This window comes from Cyanistes caeruleus, chromosome Z, assembly GCF_971803275.1.
Source record: "Cyanistes caeruleus chromosome Z, bCyaCae1.hap1.1, whole genome shotgun sequence".
NCBI classification, from domain to species: domain Eukaryota; kingdom Metazoa; phylum Chordata; class Aves; order Passeriformes; family Paridae; genus Cyanistes; species Cyanistes caeruleus.
The window spans coordinates 43,678,814-43,693,463 of NC_141732.1; the positions used below are offsets into that span (position 1 = coordinate 43,678,814).

A 14,650-nucleotide genomic window follows, 5' to 3' on the forward strand; every position below is an offset into this window, starting at 1 on the left:
GGATCATGATTTCCCTCCTTCCCTCCTTCCTCTGTATCGTCATCCATCTTTCACTTCTTTTTCCTTTTCCACTACAGCTTCTCACAGTATAGTAATTGGTCTTTCTCTGCAAGTAGGATCACTGTCCCCTGCATGCCGCACTTCAAAAATTGCACCATGTCAAGATGAGTGTCTTTGTCCTAATTCCTTTAATGCTCTGTGTTCTAAGTAAGGGGCGTCTATCACTGAACTTTTTAATAACTAGTTAATAAAACAACTGATTATGCATCCTTAATATAGAAATGACATCAAATATTATAATATCAGGCAACTTTTCTGTTGGAAAAATTTATAGATAGAAGTCCTCAGATTATTTCTTCCAGCAGGTCGGAGGATAAGGGCTCATATCGTACCAGGTTTGTTGTTTCCTCTGACTGCAGAGAACTGAATTAATCCTTCCTATCTAACATTTATCGATCCCTGCAAAGGCTGGCTGCTGGCAGTCAAGTTGTGGTTGTTGCTACCAGCAATCCTGCCCTTGGACATAGTAACAGCAATCACAGAAGGAGAAGATAGGGCAATTTCAGATTCTAAATTTGCAAATCAGCAAATTATGTAAAGTTATAGTGGTAGTTAAAAACTAAGAGGAGTGAGTCAAACTGGGAACTACTGGAAAGAGAAAGTAGGCTTCTGGCTTCAGCATGTGTAGGATGTGAGAAATTTCTTTCTCTGCTCCTTCCTTCTTCTTTTGGAGGTGATTTGTGCCATAAAGATATCTAGATTGGAAAGACTGGAAATGAGGCAAAAAAGGTGATCCTCTGGGTGCTCTGGAAATAGCAGAGGTCTGACATCTGCTGGTAAGAGAGAGTTCTGTGTATCAGCTTCTGGCTTTCTGCTACGAATTTTTGCTATTTTAAAGAAGTTTTTGACCCTTTTGGTTGTTTAATGTCTGAATTTAATTTTGGTTTTGTCAATCCCACTGAATAAGTGGTGGGAGGTTTCTCACTTAGTAAAAGCTACGAATGCCTGGTAGCTAAAGAAGTGGCATTCTCAGGAGGGAGACCATTCCCTTGTAGAAAATACCCCAGATTTTCCATCTAGAGCTGTCATCTTGCTGACTGAGAAGCAGCTGGAGGTATCCTTCCTGACATCCTCTCTGACATGCTCTTAGGGAAAAAGAGACATGGTGCATCTCTTTATTAACTGCTTCATAAGAGCTACACTGAAGGGGGAATCTGCTTGGCTATATGGAATGTGGCTCGGCTATAGTGGAGGAAAATTCTGTCTCCCTCCTCTCTTCCACTTAAAATCTGAGGGACAGTCATGCTCCAGGAAAACGAGAAGCATGCTCTTATGGGGATAGCAGAGCCCACCCTTTTCACTGGGTAAGTGTGTGATCCTCACAATGACATCTTAAAATGGATGAGAACATTTAACAGCAAGGGTTAGTAATGCATACTTAGCTCATGTAAGTGTTGCTAATAGAGATGGTCTAAAAAATTTCTTCATATTTATTGGTGCCCCTATATGCAAAGAAATAGAAAACCATATGCTCCAAACAAAAAAATCTGGATATTGTGTTTGCTACAGAATTCCTTAGCCACAAACAAGGTCTGAATTCTGGAGCCAGATGCCCTCATAATTTAACTTAAATTGCTATCCCTTTGAATGATGACAGATACAAGTTTATTCTGTATTACTTTATCATAGTATTGTTAGTGGCAAGTTCAGAGACTTCCCAAAGATTTTTAACAATTTCCTGCTTTTTGGGGTGCCTTATTACTGCATACATTAAAACATCAGAGGGCTTAGTATCTGAGAATGGATGTTTAATGAAAACAAAGCCAAGACTGTAATCATGTCTTCACTCTCTGAAAATTGGTGACAGACAAATAGAGATAAAAATTTTTATCCATGAGGTATGTTTTTCTTTTTTGGCATTTGGACTTCAACACATTGCTGGATGTCTGTGAGTAATGACATGAAGTGGAATACAACCTGCCTATCTAAAAGAAAAAGTTAACAATAAAAATAAGGTTAAAAAAGTCAGATTAGTCTCTTTTCAAAATTTTACTTTAAGAGTAAGATTACTTTTTGTAATAAATGCACGATCATTCACTCTTTTGCTGAAGAAAATAAAACCGATTCTGAAATTTTTAACTGTGATTTTATCTTTTGGCTTGTAAAGCAAAGCAATTCTCTTAAAATGATTGAACTTCAAAAGTCATAGGCTGAATATGTCGAAATCAGTGAGAAGCTTTCTTGATTTTAGTTGTGTACTAATTTCTTTAATTTGATCCTCTTTTATTTTTGCTTCTTCTACTTCATTCTATCTTCAATATACAAGTAGGAATAGAAGGAGAAATAGGAGGAAGTGTTAGAAGGTATGGTATGGCTACCACATGTTTTCCCATGCTCTACTTTCCTTCTGAAATATGAATTTCTGTTCAAATGCGTCGTATAAAAAATAACATTGGGTTATGATGCCTAACAATATTTGCATTTGCATCCAAACAATAACATACAGATATTTATGTCTATCACAATATATTGTCTCTAATAAAAGAGAGGGATAGCTGACTGCATTTCAAAAACCAGTATTTGTGGTTTTGTACACAAAAAAAGTACATCTTGGCTTCTCACAGCAATTTAAAAATAGCTGATTCTCTGTATACAGACAGGGAAACAGAAGGACTGAAGGATTTGTCAGAGGGATTTCTATCCACAGCAGATCTGAAAACAAAATACTTCCTGACTGAGCACTCTGTTATAACCAAAATGTATAACTTCTCCCATTTTTGAATGGTGATGTTTCTGAACTGACACCAAAATCAGCATCAGAGAACAATGAAATACATAGATCAGGATCAGTGGTGAAGGCCATGACCTTTTGAAAAAAAAAAGATTAACCAAATGAAAACAATTGGAATGAATTTTGACTTCTAATGCAGTGTTTGGGAATGCATCTGAGCAGTTCTTTTTATGTATTTCTCACAAAATAACATAATTTCTCTCATCTCCTCCACACCCAAACAACTTTGCAGACCAATGGGAGCAGTATACCCCATTTAAGTATATGTATATCAGATTTAGTTCTTCATTAGTAAAATAAACGCAGAGATTATCTATCTTGGTAGGATGTGCTGTCTGTTTAGTGTTTTTTCTGATGGCTGGGCTTTTTCTTTTATTGTTTCTGTTTCCTCAACTTTTATTTTCATAAACACAAGAATAGCTGTTCTGTTTTCTCAGCTGAGAAGCAGACTTACTTGTCTCAGCTGCAAAACAGCAAACTGGGGTAAGACGTTTCTTGCAGGCTTAACATGGTCGCTGCATTGAATGTGATTTCCTGTTGGCTGATCTCCTCCCCAGGCATGGGAATCTCTCCGGGTTCGCTGCAAAGACAGAATGCTGATGAGTGCAAGGGGTCTGAGTGCTGGGTCAGTGGTGGGGAACAACAGGCCTTCACAACCAGCCCCACAGCACCAGCAGTCACAAACAGGAAGGAGGCCCGTTTTGGGAAGACACCTGCAGTAAGAAGAAGTCCATCTATTTGGAAAGCCTTAATACAGAAGGTTTTCCACTAAAGGCAGAAGAGACAGAGAGAGTTGCTGATCCTTTTCCAGGTGGCGACTGGCAAGACACAAAAGGCATGTCAGCATTCTCTATCCCCTTTTCCACATCCTTGACTGTGGATCTTGAGTGTATACTTGTGCCCCTGGGGTGAGATGAAGTGCCAAGGCATATGCATGCACCTGCCTCATGTGCATGCAGCCAGTACAACATAAGCATTGCTTATAAATTTGGAGTTGCTTGTACCATGGCAAGAGCAAAACAGAAAAATAAGGTGTGAGGCAGAAGTGGCAGGCCTTTGGAAGACAAGGAAACCACCCACTGGGACCTGTTTTTGCAGATGGACTATGAGATGCCCAAACACATGTGGGCTGTCTGCCTGGGTACCTAGTTTTTGTGCCTTACATGCAGTAGTGTTTATAAAGTGTGTGTAAAATAAGCCTTACTTCTTAGTATTTTTTTTTTAACTTAGAATATTGGAGTTTTTATCATTAGTATTCTTCTTTAAGTACTCAAAAGAAATTAGTTAAATACTAGATAGAAACGTGTTTATTTTCCCTTTTGTCAGTACATGTGCATCCCTGCTCTCTGGTGCTCTCTCTTCATCTCTCTCTTTTGTGTTTACATCCTCCCAGACAGTTCTTGCGCTCACAGCTTTCTTTAACAGGACTGTTTTATTCTTCGTAAAATTGAGACTTATAAAAGAAATAAATCTTGCTATTGTTCTCTTGGGATGCAGCTGTGCTAAACTGCAATCATGGGAGTTGAAACAGGTTTCCTCTCACAATAACACTTATATTCGTTTCCTGACACTCTTTCTTAATAACGAGTATCTTCAGCTGACCAAGGGGAACAAGATTCCTCTGCTCAGCACTTCTGAAGCTAAAATAACACTAGTGTAGCACAGAACAGTTACTCTTATATTACAGTATTTTAATTATTTTTATTTTTGCATTGGATAAAGATCCGCTAGATCTCTAATTTCTGAGTTAATACTTCCATTTCCTCCTGATACTTCTCTGAAATTTCTCCTACTACTGTGACATATTTTTTGCATGAAGAGCTAATTAATCCAGGCCTTACCCCTTATATTACCTGCTTCTCTTTGTCTTTTTGCTAAAGGATGAGCACAGAAAGTAGATCAAAACATCTGAGAAAGATGCAATACAGAGCTTGTCAAGTCTCATAAGGATAGAAAAACACACTTCCAGCATATTGAGGCACTTCCTCTGACTTCTGCAAGTAAGAGTGAAATGGGTATTTTTGTGTTTCTGATTTTTCACTTGTAAAACTTATTAGAGTAGTAGAATGGTGTTAACCTTATCTCCTCTGTATGTCCAGACCTTTAGATGAAACATGTGGTAGATATTACTCAGATTTTTATCAGTGATACATACGCAAATGTGATACTCTCAGTTTGGAGGACAGATTCTAGCAACTGATACCTTAGTGGCTGTCAAAAATATTTCTTTTCCTCTTTTTATTTCCCTGACATGAATAAATGCTGTTTACAGAGCAGTTAAGATATTACAAATGTTGCTGAAAACAGGAAAGAGTGAGTTCACTCTTTATTTCAGAAGACGTTGCTATGGAAAGCAATATCTGCTTTAGTTAAGTTTGAAAAGCAGGAAACTAGTACTTTTTTATGTTAATATTTTTAACCAATAAATTGTCTTTCTTTGTATATAACAAGGACTTCCAAGCCCTTCAGGAAAACCTCTTTAAGCATATATAAACAAAAAACTGCCTCCTGTTGTGTTTGCATCTTCCATGTCTGCCCTGCAGCTGACGCATCCCTCTGTATCTTTTAATGAAGATGAAAAGCACTGCAAGATCTTATTATTATAACCTTTCCTTTAACACAGGGGAGAGCCTGGATCCGGTACTAAGCAAGAAAACATGAAAAGGCGCTTTTTCTTTTTTTTTCTTCCTTTTTCCAGGGGAACAAGGTCATGAAAATGACAATCTGCAGGATGCAATGCCTGGATAAACTGCTGGTGTGGAAGTAGCTGCCAATAGGAAGAACACCTGCAAAGGGCTCTGTACTATCTCATCCTCACTGTGTCTCTCTTATTATACACAAAGAGCACTTTTTGCAGAGTGTTGTCACAGACCTTTGGTGCATATAATTCTTAAGAGCAACATAATAACAGATCCAGGCAGAGAGAGTGGGAAGACTGTTTCACTTATGTCTGTGGCAACATTTACCTGCTCTAGGGTATTCACAAGCTTTGCTACTTATTTAAGCATAGCATTACAAGGGTTTCAGAACTGACTACAGGAGACTTGGATGCTGTACTCCTTAATACACAAAATTTATCCTGCTCAAAAGCAGCAATCAACAATGTTTTGAAGGGCTATGACATACTGGAGAAAAATGCCTGGCACTGGAATTCATATGGCCTGACTTCAACTCTTTGTAAAGCTTACTATGAGGTCTTGGGAAAGACATCTAATGTACATTTAATGTGTGTCAAGTTTTTCGGCATGAATAATTGTTTTTAACATCTGTGAACTTCTATGAGATCTACAGTGGAAAGGCACTAGGGAGGCTTGATCTATAACCCTATTCAGAGCACTCCCGCCAGTCATCCACATGTTTCTGTCATGACTCACTCCTAGCTTTTTCCTTCTTCTACCAGCCTGAAGCAAAGCTGTCTGCATGGGTTTTGCCTGAGGGTGAATTGTTTGTGAAAGGTTGAGGAGAAAAAATACTGTTACCCTGTGATGAAATGTGAGATGGGAGGAAGGAGGAAGAGCCCTACACAAACAAAAAATGAGCAAATGGGTCCTGAGGTTTTTATGTGAACATCTGGTAGTACCAAAGCCACGTGAAGCCAACGGCTGAATTTCTGATTCTAAGAAAGGACTTAATGAATATAATAAGCACTACTGATAGTTTCAATGAAGGATTTCTGGGATTTAGCAAAAATGAACATTTGAAAGCATCATTTTAGTAATTCTGACCATAGCAATGTTTTCAATCATGATTTCCCAACTTTCCAGTGAAGTTCATGTACTTTGTTCTTGTCTGGATGGCTGATTAGTCTCCTTATCTCCTTATTAGTCTTTAACACAAAGTTAAAACTCCTGCCAATGGTTCCACAAAGTCTCTTCCTACTATTTTAACTCTGTCCCTGACCTTTACCTAAACATAAGCACAAGGTCACTTGTATTACAATTACCTGAATAAAGGTAAGAAGGTGTTTGTAGGTTTACAGGAAGGTTCGGGTCTTTAACTGGTCATTCAATTATTTGTTAATTACTGATTACTTAATGATAGAGAGTTGACTTCTATGATATACAAACAAAATGTCTAATTTTATCATAAAGGTAATTTATGATAATTCTCTCCCTTCAAACCACAGAAATACAGTTTATCTGATTTGGACTTTATATGAAAAAAAAAAAAAAAATATGTCTAAAAGTCAAAACCTGCCCTTGGATGCAAGTACAACCCCAGAGTCATTTGGAGACCAATGCCTGTATCTAAAAATAGAATATAGCTCCCAGTTTAGGTTAAAATTCAGCATTGCTATGCCACATATTAAGTTGCTGTCATAGGTTAAACCAGTGATGATCTCCTTCCTCAGCACTGATTTAAAAGGCTGAAACCATCCCCCCATCCTGCACCCTAAATTTTTATGTAAAACTGTATTCTGAGAAGTACGGTAGATTTGGACTAAGTAAATCAAACTTGAAAGAAGATATTTCTTATGATAGTTACAGCATATTTCACAGGAAATACTTCTCTGCTTGGAGAAGTAGAAAGAAAGTCATCACACTAGTACTAATATAAACAGATTGCCTGAACACTCTAAAAACTGTGTTTTTGTGGTTTTTCCCTGTCTATGCTCTCATCCTGCAAAGTGTCAATATAAATTACACCTCCTTAATTTGAACCTATCTATCTGGATTGATACCTGCCATCAACTTTTTAGATGACTATCCACTTTGTGTCAGGTCATTTTCCAAATAAAGAACAAGTAAGCCAAGACCAAAATATTAAAAGGTACCTTTCTTTTTTGGTGCTTATTCTGAAAAAAGACAGGCAACAGTTAAATATTTCCAGAGAACTCTGCTGAGTATGTTGCCAACATTTTTCTGATAAAAATGTAGACTCTAGTGTTGTTTACTTCTTAAAACAACTTTTTCCTTCTACAGCTTTTCTGTGACTGCAAAACAGAGCTCCAAGGATATAAAATATTCAGTCTTCTTTATTTTTTATTTTTTTTTTTGCATACGTACACTGGTAATTTAATAGAAGGGCAACATATATAAGATGTACAATGGCAGGAGAAAGGTTCACTCTCTGAAAATTTTCTTTTACCTTTGTAAAAATACAGTTATAAACACTCATGGGATATATATGCTAACAATGGATAATCTGATATAAATAAGTCGCTTCATTGATTGAATTCTTCTGTTGATTTATACTAGTTTACCAAAAGGTGAAAGTTTCTTAAGTATTGAATATATATGAGGCATCTTTATTTGATACAGTGTAGTAAGTATGGCTGTCTTGGAAACAGTTTGGACAGAATTACAGTGTTTCTTAGGAAATGGTGTCAGAAGGCCACATGGTTCAGAATGCATCGTTCATGTGGAAGATTCTGGGACTGAGAACTTCACTTTTGTCAATATGCTTCTCCAGTACTTATCCTATCTCTCAAGTATTTACATGGTATAATTTTATGTGATCTGTTGCATTTCTTTCATATTCAACAGCTTAGGATCATGATAATAAACTCAAAAAAAAAAACCAAAAAAGCAACAACACAACCCAAAATCCCCAAAAAACCAAGGCCCCAAAAAAGCAACACACAAATGTTCTTTCAACACTAGTTTTCAGGAGTTTTGTTAGGCTTAGCAAAAAGCCACTGCACAGCAAAAGTTTTCCACCATTTGCAATAATGCTTCTAATCATACTGCTTATGGGCATTATGGGCATAAAAACTGATTAAATGATTTGTGTTTAACATGACACTTGTGTTCTTTGCAGCTGTTCAGTGGTATACACACAGACAAAAAGATACAGACACTTAGATATTACTGATAGCTGGAGAGGGCCTGTTCACAGCAAGTTAACCCCACACTAGCTAATTGAATGCAATCTTTAAGTTTATATCAGATTTTCTTCCCACTACACAAAAAATAGAAATTGAAGGATGTGTATTTGTCTATTGATTGTTTTTGTTGAGGCAAAACATAGAACACAAGAAGGTGATCAGGAGTAGTCAGCATGTATTCACTAAAGATAAAATATGGTAGAACAATCTGATTGTCTTGCATAATGGAACAACAACCACTATGATAAAAGAGAGAGCAGTGAATATCATTTACCTGGACTTCAACAACAACATCCCCATATACAAACTCAGGAAGTGTGAGTGAAATGACTGGACAGTGAGATGGATTGAGAACCGGCAGATCAGCAGATCCCAGAGGGTTGTAATGAGTGTCAGAGTCTGTTTGGAGGCCTGTCTCCAGTCATGCCCCCCAAGAGACAGTACTGGGCTCAATGTTGTTTAACTTGTTCATCACTGATTTGGACAAAGAGAAGATGCCTCCTCAGCAGGTCACTGATAGCACAAAGCTGGGAACAGTGGCCAATACCCCAGAGTGCTGTGCAACCCTTCAGAAAGGCCTCAATAGAGGGAAGATAGAGAGATGGGCAGAGATGAACCTTCTGAAATTTGGTAAAGGAAAATGTAGGGCCCTGAAGTAGGGAGGAATAACCCGAGACACCAGCACAGGCTGGGGCAGATCTGCTGGAAAGCAGCTCTGGGGAGAAGGACCTGGGGCTCCTGGTGGACAACAAGCTGTCCATGAGCCAGCAGTGTGACCTGGTGGCCAAGAAGGCCAATGGTGGCCTGGGGTGCATTAGGAAGAGCACTGCCAGCAGGGTGAGGGGGGTGATCCTGTCCTTCTACTCAGCCCAGGTGAGGCACAGCTGGAGTGCTGTGTCCAGCTCTGGGCTCCTCAGAACAAGAGAGATGTGGAGTCCCTGGAGAGAATCCAGTGGACAAAGATGGTTAAGGGATTGGAACAACTCTCTTATAAGTAAAGGCTGAGGGAGCTGGCCCTGTTCAGTCTTGAGCAGAGATGACTGAGAGAGAACCTCATCAATATCTGGAAGTATCTGAAGAGAGGGTATCAAGAGGATGGAGCCAGGCTCTTTGTGGTGCCAAGCAATAGGACAAAAGGAAATAGGCAAACTGATGCCCAGGAAGTTCCACCTGAATATGAGGAAGAACTTTACCATATGAGTGATGGAGCACTGGAACAGATTGCCCAGAGAGTCTGGGGAGTCTCCTTCACTGGAGAAATGCAAGAATTGTGTGGACACAATTTTGTGCCCACATCTCATCTCAAGCCTGACCTGAACAGGAATGTTGGACAAGACGACCCACTGTGGCCCCTTCCCCTTCCCCTTCCCCTTCCCCTTCCCCTTCCCCTTCCCCTTCCCCTTCCCCTTCCCCTTCCCCTTCCCCTTCCCCTTCCCCTTCCCCTTCCCCTTCCCCTTCCCCTTCCCCTTCCCCTTCCCCTTCCCCTTCCCCTTCCCCTTCCCCTTCCCCTTCCCCTTCCCCTCTGAAACCCAAAGTCTTAGTCTTTAGAAGAAGACTTTGTGAACAATTTAATGCAAAATCCCTATTTGAATTATAAAGGAAAGACTGCAGCCCAAACTATTACTAAAAGCTACCATCTGGACTGTAAACCTAGCCCCACATTACCTGCAATCCACATAGGCAACTACGTGAAGGAAGCATGCTTAGAGAGAAAAGGTGACTTTTCCACTGATGCTCAGAGCACAACCCTAGACCCCAGACTTCCAACAAAACAGTTACATTCCTGCAGACCTCTGCCTGGCCAAAAACCACCTTGATTTTCTGCCATATTTGAAGCTAGAATGGATATGTCTGAGATAACACACGATCTGCATGTTTACATCTGTTTTACAGCAGTAAAACTTAGTATGCGCCATCTCATATCAGTAATGGGTATGCTTCCTTGGACAATGTTAGAATAGTGATTTTCAAGCCCTTCTTAGGCATGCACTGAACCCTGCATCCTACTGCTGACCAGCTGTTGAGGAGCAACTGAAGTGGTTCAAATACTGTTAAGCAGAAAAACGTTATAATTCCTTATGTGTGACAATACAATTACATGCATAAGCTTGTACTGATGTTACTTGTTTCTATATTCCCCAACACTGCCATGATTGCAAACCCTAGTGCTGTTCTTGTCCTTCATTTTAGATAGCCATTACTTTTCCACCAGACAAGGAGATGGCTCTTTGTGCTAGGCAATGCATAAATTTCCTATAAGCTTACTTAAGAAGCTTAAAAAACATTTCTAAAATTTGTATATACTCTGACTTTTCACTGGCATAGGTTTCTCAGAAAGATGGTAGAATCTTCTTCCTTGGAGATCTTCAGAAGCTCTCTGGATATGGACCTGGAAACCTGCTGTAGATAGCCCTGTTTGAGCTCAAGGTTGGAGCTCCAGTGGTTCCTTCCAACCTTAACCATTCTCAGAAACTTTCTGGGAAATTAGATTTGCCCTTCCTGAGAAGCATATGGTGCACAGAAGCAAGACAGACAAGAAGGCAAGGCAGAAAAAAGGTGAAGAAAGCCATTTAATTTCTCTTGTGTTTACAGAATAATGATTCATTTAAGGTGGCTACACAACACCCATGCAGTTCTAAGATGTGAATTTGGATTTCTTGAAATGTCATGGCAGAGATCAGTCTGATTCTGCTGAAGGTTCTGTTTTCTGCGAAGGCAGAAGTTTTATCACCCAACTTGCACTTTTGGTTTCCTACCCAAATTCATCTCTGCCTATGTGATCAAGAAAATATTTGACCTCACAAGATGCTGGACTCTTTACCAACCACTGAAACTGAAACTGAATTCAGCAGTAGTGTGAACATTAATGAATGGGGAAAAGCTTTTAATTGTGTCACAGAACCAGACTCAATGATTAAAACCAAATAACTAATTAATAATAAAATCAGATAACTTTGAGATCTTCATTTTTCATTCCTTCTGCAGCAATTGTTTTAGCTGAATTTGGACATTAAATGAGTGATTCATATGAAGCAGTAATTTCTTTTACAGGAGGTGAAGAATAATGAGACCAACAGTAGCTGAAGAAATTGGAACTGGAATATGGCAACTGTAAAATGTGATGTTTGTATAAACCTGATGGGAACAGATCCTTTAATCAGAAGTGGATCATGAAGAATTCTGTTGGAAGCAGACACAAGGAAGCTACATTTAAAACTATGTTTGAATGCTCCTGAAATTTTTTCCCTGGAGCAGATTTGAAAAAGAAGAGGAGGGAACAGCAAGTGATTCCATATGACTTGTTTTGGAAATTACTTTTTTTTCCCAAGATCATCTCTGCTGAAATCAATTTCCCTTAATGGAGATGACCCAACTACTGTTCTATATTAAGGAGCCAGGTGTTCTGCTTGGTCTGCTTTGAATAAATGGCAGAGTGTATCTAAAAGACATTTTTTCATTTCTACTTTGTCATATTTGTTTGGCCTGTTCCTGTTTTAAATTGATGACTTGGCTAATCTAGAATAAAAAGCCCTACGCTAAGCACTTTCAGCTCTTGTTTGCTTTAATTAGAATTTTAACGTGATGTTATCTTCCTAGTAAAAGTCCATGTTTATAGCATTTGAAATACACTCATGAGTAAAAAAATGACAGGCTCCTTTTGGCCAAAGAAGCTAGTCAGGATTTTAAAAATAGCTCTACAATATGAAGTCTAGTTTCTAAAAAATTACATTGCATCCGGAAGTTTTCCATTTGTCTCAGACATGACATGTTAATGTTTTACATAAGGTCAGCCCAAATAGCTTTGAAATATTTTGTTTTGTTCAAACAACCCCAAATATTTTTATTAAGTAAATTAGGATGAATCCCCCTACTGTGGCAAGATGCTGCTAGGGAGTATTGCTCTGCTCATTTCTCCTGATGCGCTGTCGTCCTTCTCCCAGCTAACAGCCCACTTCTGTCTGACTGCAGACTTCATGGGAGATGTAATCTGGCCCACAGGGACCTTTGGGAGAATCTAATAAACCACAGCTCATGTGGTCAATGATACATACAACACATCTACCTCATAAGCAGCTGCATGAATCTCTGAGAGTGTAAGTGGGATGAGGTAAATATTTTTGGCATTAGCAGGACTTCTGCATTTCCACAGCAACATGTACACTGATGTGGGCTTGCAGAATACACTGGAAACAGAGGACTAGTGTTTGAACTAATTGTGTTACATTGCCTGATTCTGATTAGGTAGTGGTGTACTCTTGCTGAGATAATTGCTGTAGTAATTTCAGCACAGCTTTCTGTAAGAAAAGTTAGATATAAACTGCTACGACTAAGGACACTTTCCAGTGTTTTTGAAAAAAATAATTATTTTCTCAAATTTATGATGACCACTTAAATTGTCTATCTTAATGTTATTCAGATGAGCAGTAGAAAAACAGAAGCATTTGACTTTCATCACTGTATAACATAAAATGCACACTCTTTCAATGTAATATAGTCCTGGATTCCTGCTGTGGCAAAAGAAGGAAAGGTGAGAAATTACTCTATATAAGAAATTACTCTATATAAGAAAAAGTAGGAAATTACTTTAGATGGTTTTTTGAATGGTAACAAATCTAGAGGCTAGTACAAGATGTTGTAGGTTTAGCCAAGTTAGAATTTTTCCAGACTGCCACTTTTGTAATACATTTCTCAAAGGCAGTTGGAAGATGTCCATGGACTTCTCTGAACAAAGAAAACAGGTGTTTTATCCCCCATGTATCTAAACACCAACAGTATTTTTCTGGTGGTTCAGTCAAGGAATAAATATTTGCTGTGATGGGTTGACATCTCCTTCTCCATGGTCTTTACCCAGTGTAGCCTCTGCTCCACCATCTGGACCACCCCCTCCCTCTCCTTCTGCACTGACTTTGGTGTCTGCAGGGCTGTTGCTGTCATGTTTTTCTCACTCTCCTCTCTCAAAACTAGTATGAGAGATGCTTTTTACCCATATTTTCTCCAAAGGCACTACTAGCTGGATTGATGGACCACTCACCTCTGACCAGTGGGGATGCCATTTTATCACTGTCTGGAACAATCCATGCTGGGCATGTCCCTGAGATATACTCATGGAAACCACCCCTGAATTCCCTCCTGCCAACCCCTGGCAACACTTTAGCATAGTTCATTTTGTAGAGACGCTCTTCCTTTGGTTGTGTTGGCTGTGGTGGTGAAGACCCATAATCCACCTTGAGTGCAAAATCACTTGAGTGCACATGAGAATTTCTCTTTAGACCCAAAGGATGCTAGTCTCCTACACTCACGTCATACCTTCTTTGCTCCCGACGTGAAGCTGCCAGAGCTCTTGCTGGGACTCCCTGGTCTCCATGTTACAACCCATGCTGTGTGTCCAAGCCCTACAGCTGTGATTAGCACCGTACATTGTTTTGTCCCAAGTGGCAGCAGTGACAAGGTGTGTGAGCTGTGTTTTGAGTGGCATGCACAGATTAGACGGCATGGTTTTGAGGTATTATAAGGATGAGTGCTTAGCTTTTTGAGGCAGAGAAGACAGATTCAGGAACAGTGTGAGAGAAGGTATTTTCCAGGGCATTGCAACAGTCTGACAGTGAGCTCTCACTGAAATAAGGACACTTGTTACTGTTCCTGTGGTTCACACTTTTTAGAAAACTATCCAGCCTTATTTTCTGGGCAAGCTGTGTAAGAAAGAGAAGAGCTTGTTCCTGGGATGACATGGATAAGTGGCTCACTGCTACCTGCCCATTCCCACAGCACTAGAAATCTAGGAGTACTGCACTTGGGCTGCAGAGCACTGGCTGTGGGCAACTGAAAGGAAGACTTCATTGTGGAGAGCAAACCTATTATGGAATGACTACATCAGTGAGCAAGGGAAAAGCCATTAATATCATTCATCTGTATTTCTGTACAGCTTATGATATGGTTTTCCATAGTACCCTTCTCGCTAAATGAAGAGATATGGCTTTGATGGATAGCCTCTTTAGTGAATGAGAAATTGGTTGGATGGTTGTGTCTAGAGG

At 39.3% G+C, this 14,650-nt stretch overlaps 1 long non-coding RNA gene across 1 annotated transcript; it reads left to right on the forward strand.

The window, feature by feature from the left end:
* Window positions 1-1,015: 1,015 nt before the first annotated feature.
* Window positions 1,016-12,161, forward strand: LOC111940661 (uncharacterized). Its single transcript, XR_002869599.2, has 2 exons — window positions 1,016-1,364; window positions 10,944-12,161. It is a non-coding gene; the product is annotated as an uncharacterized LOC111940661 (long non-coding RNA).
* The last annotated feature ends 2,489 nt before the right edge of the window (window positions 12,162-14,650 follow it).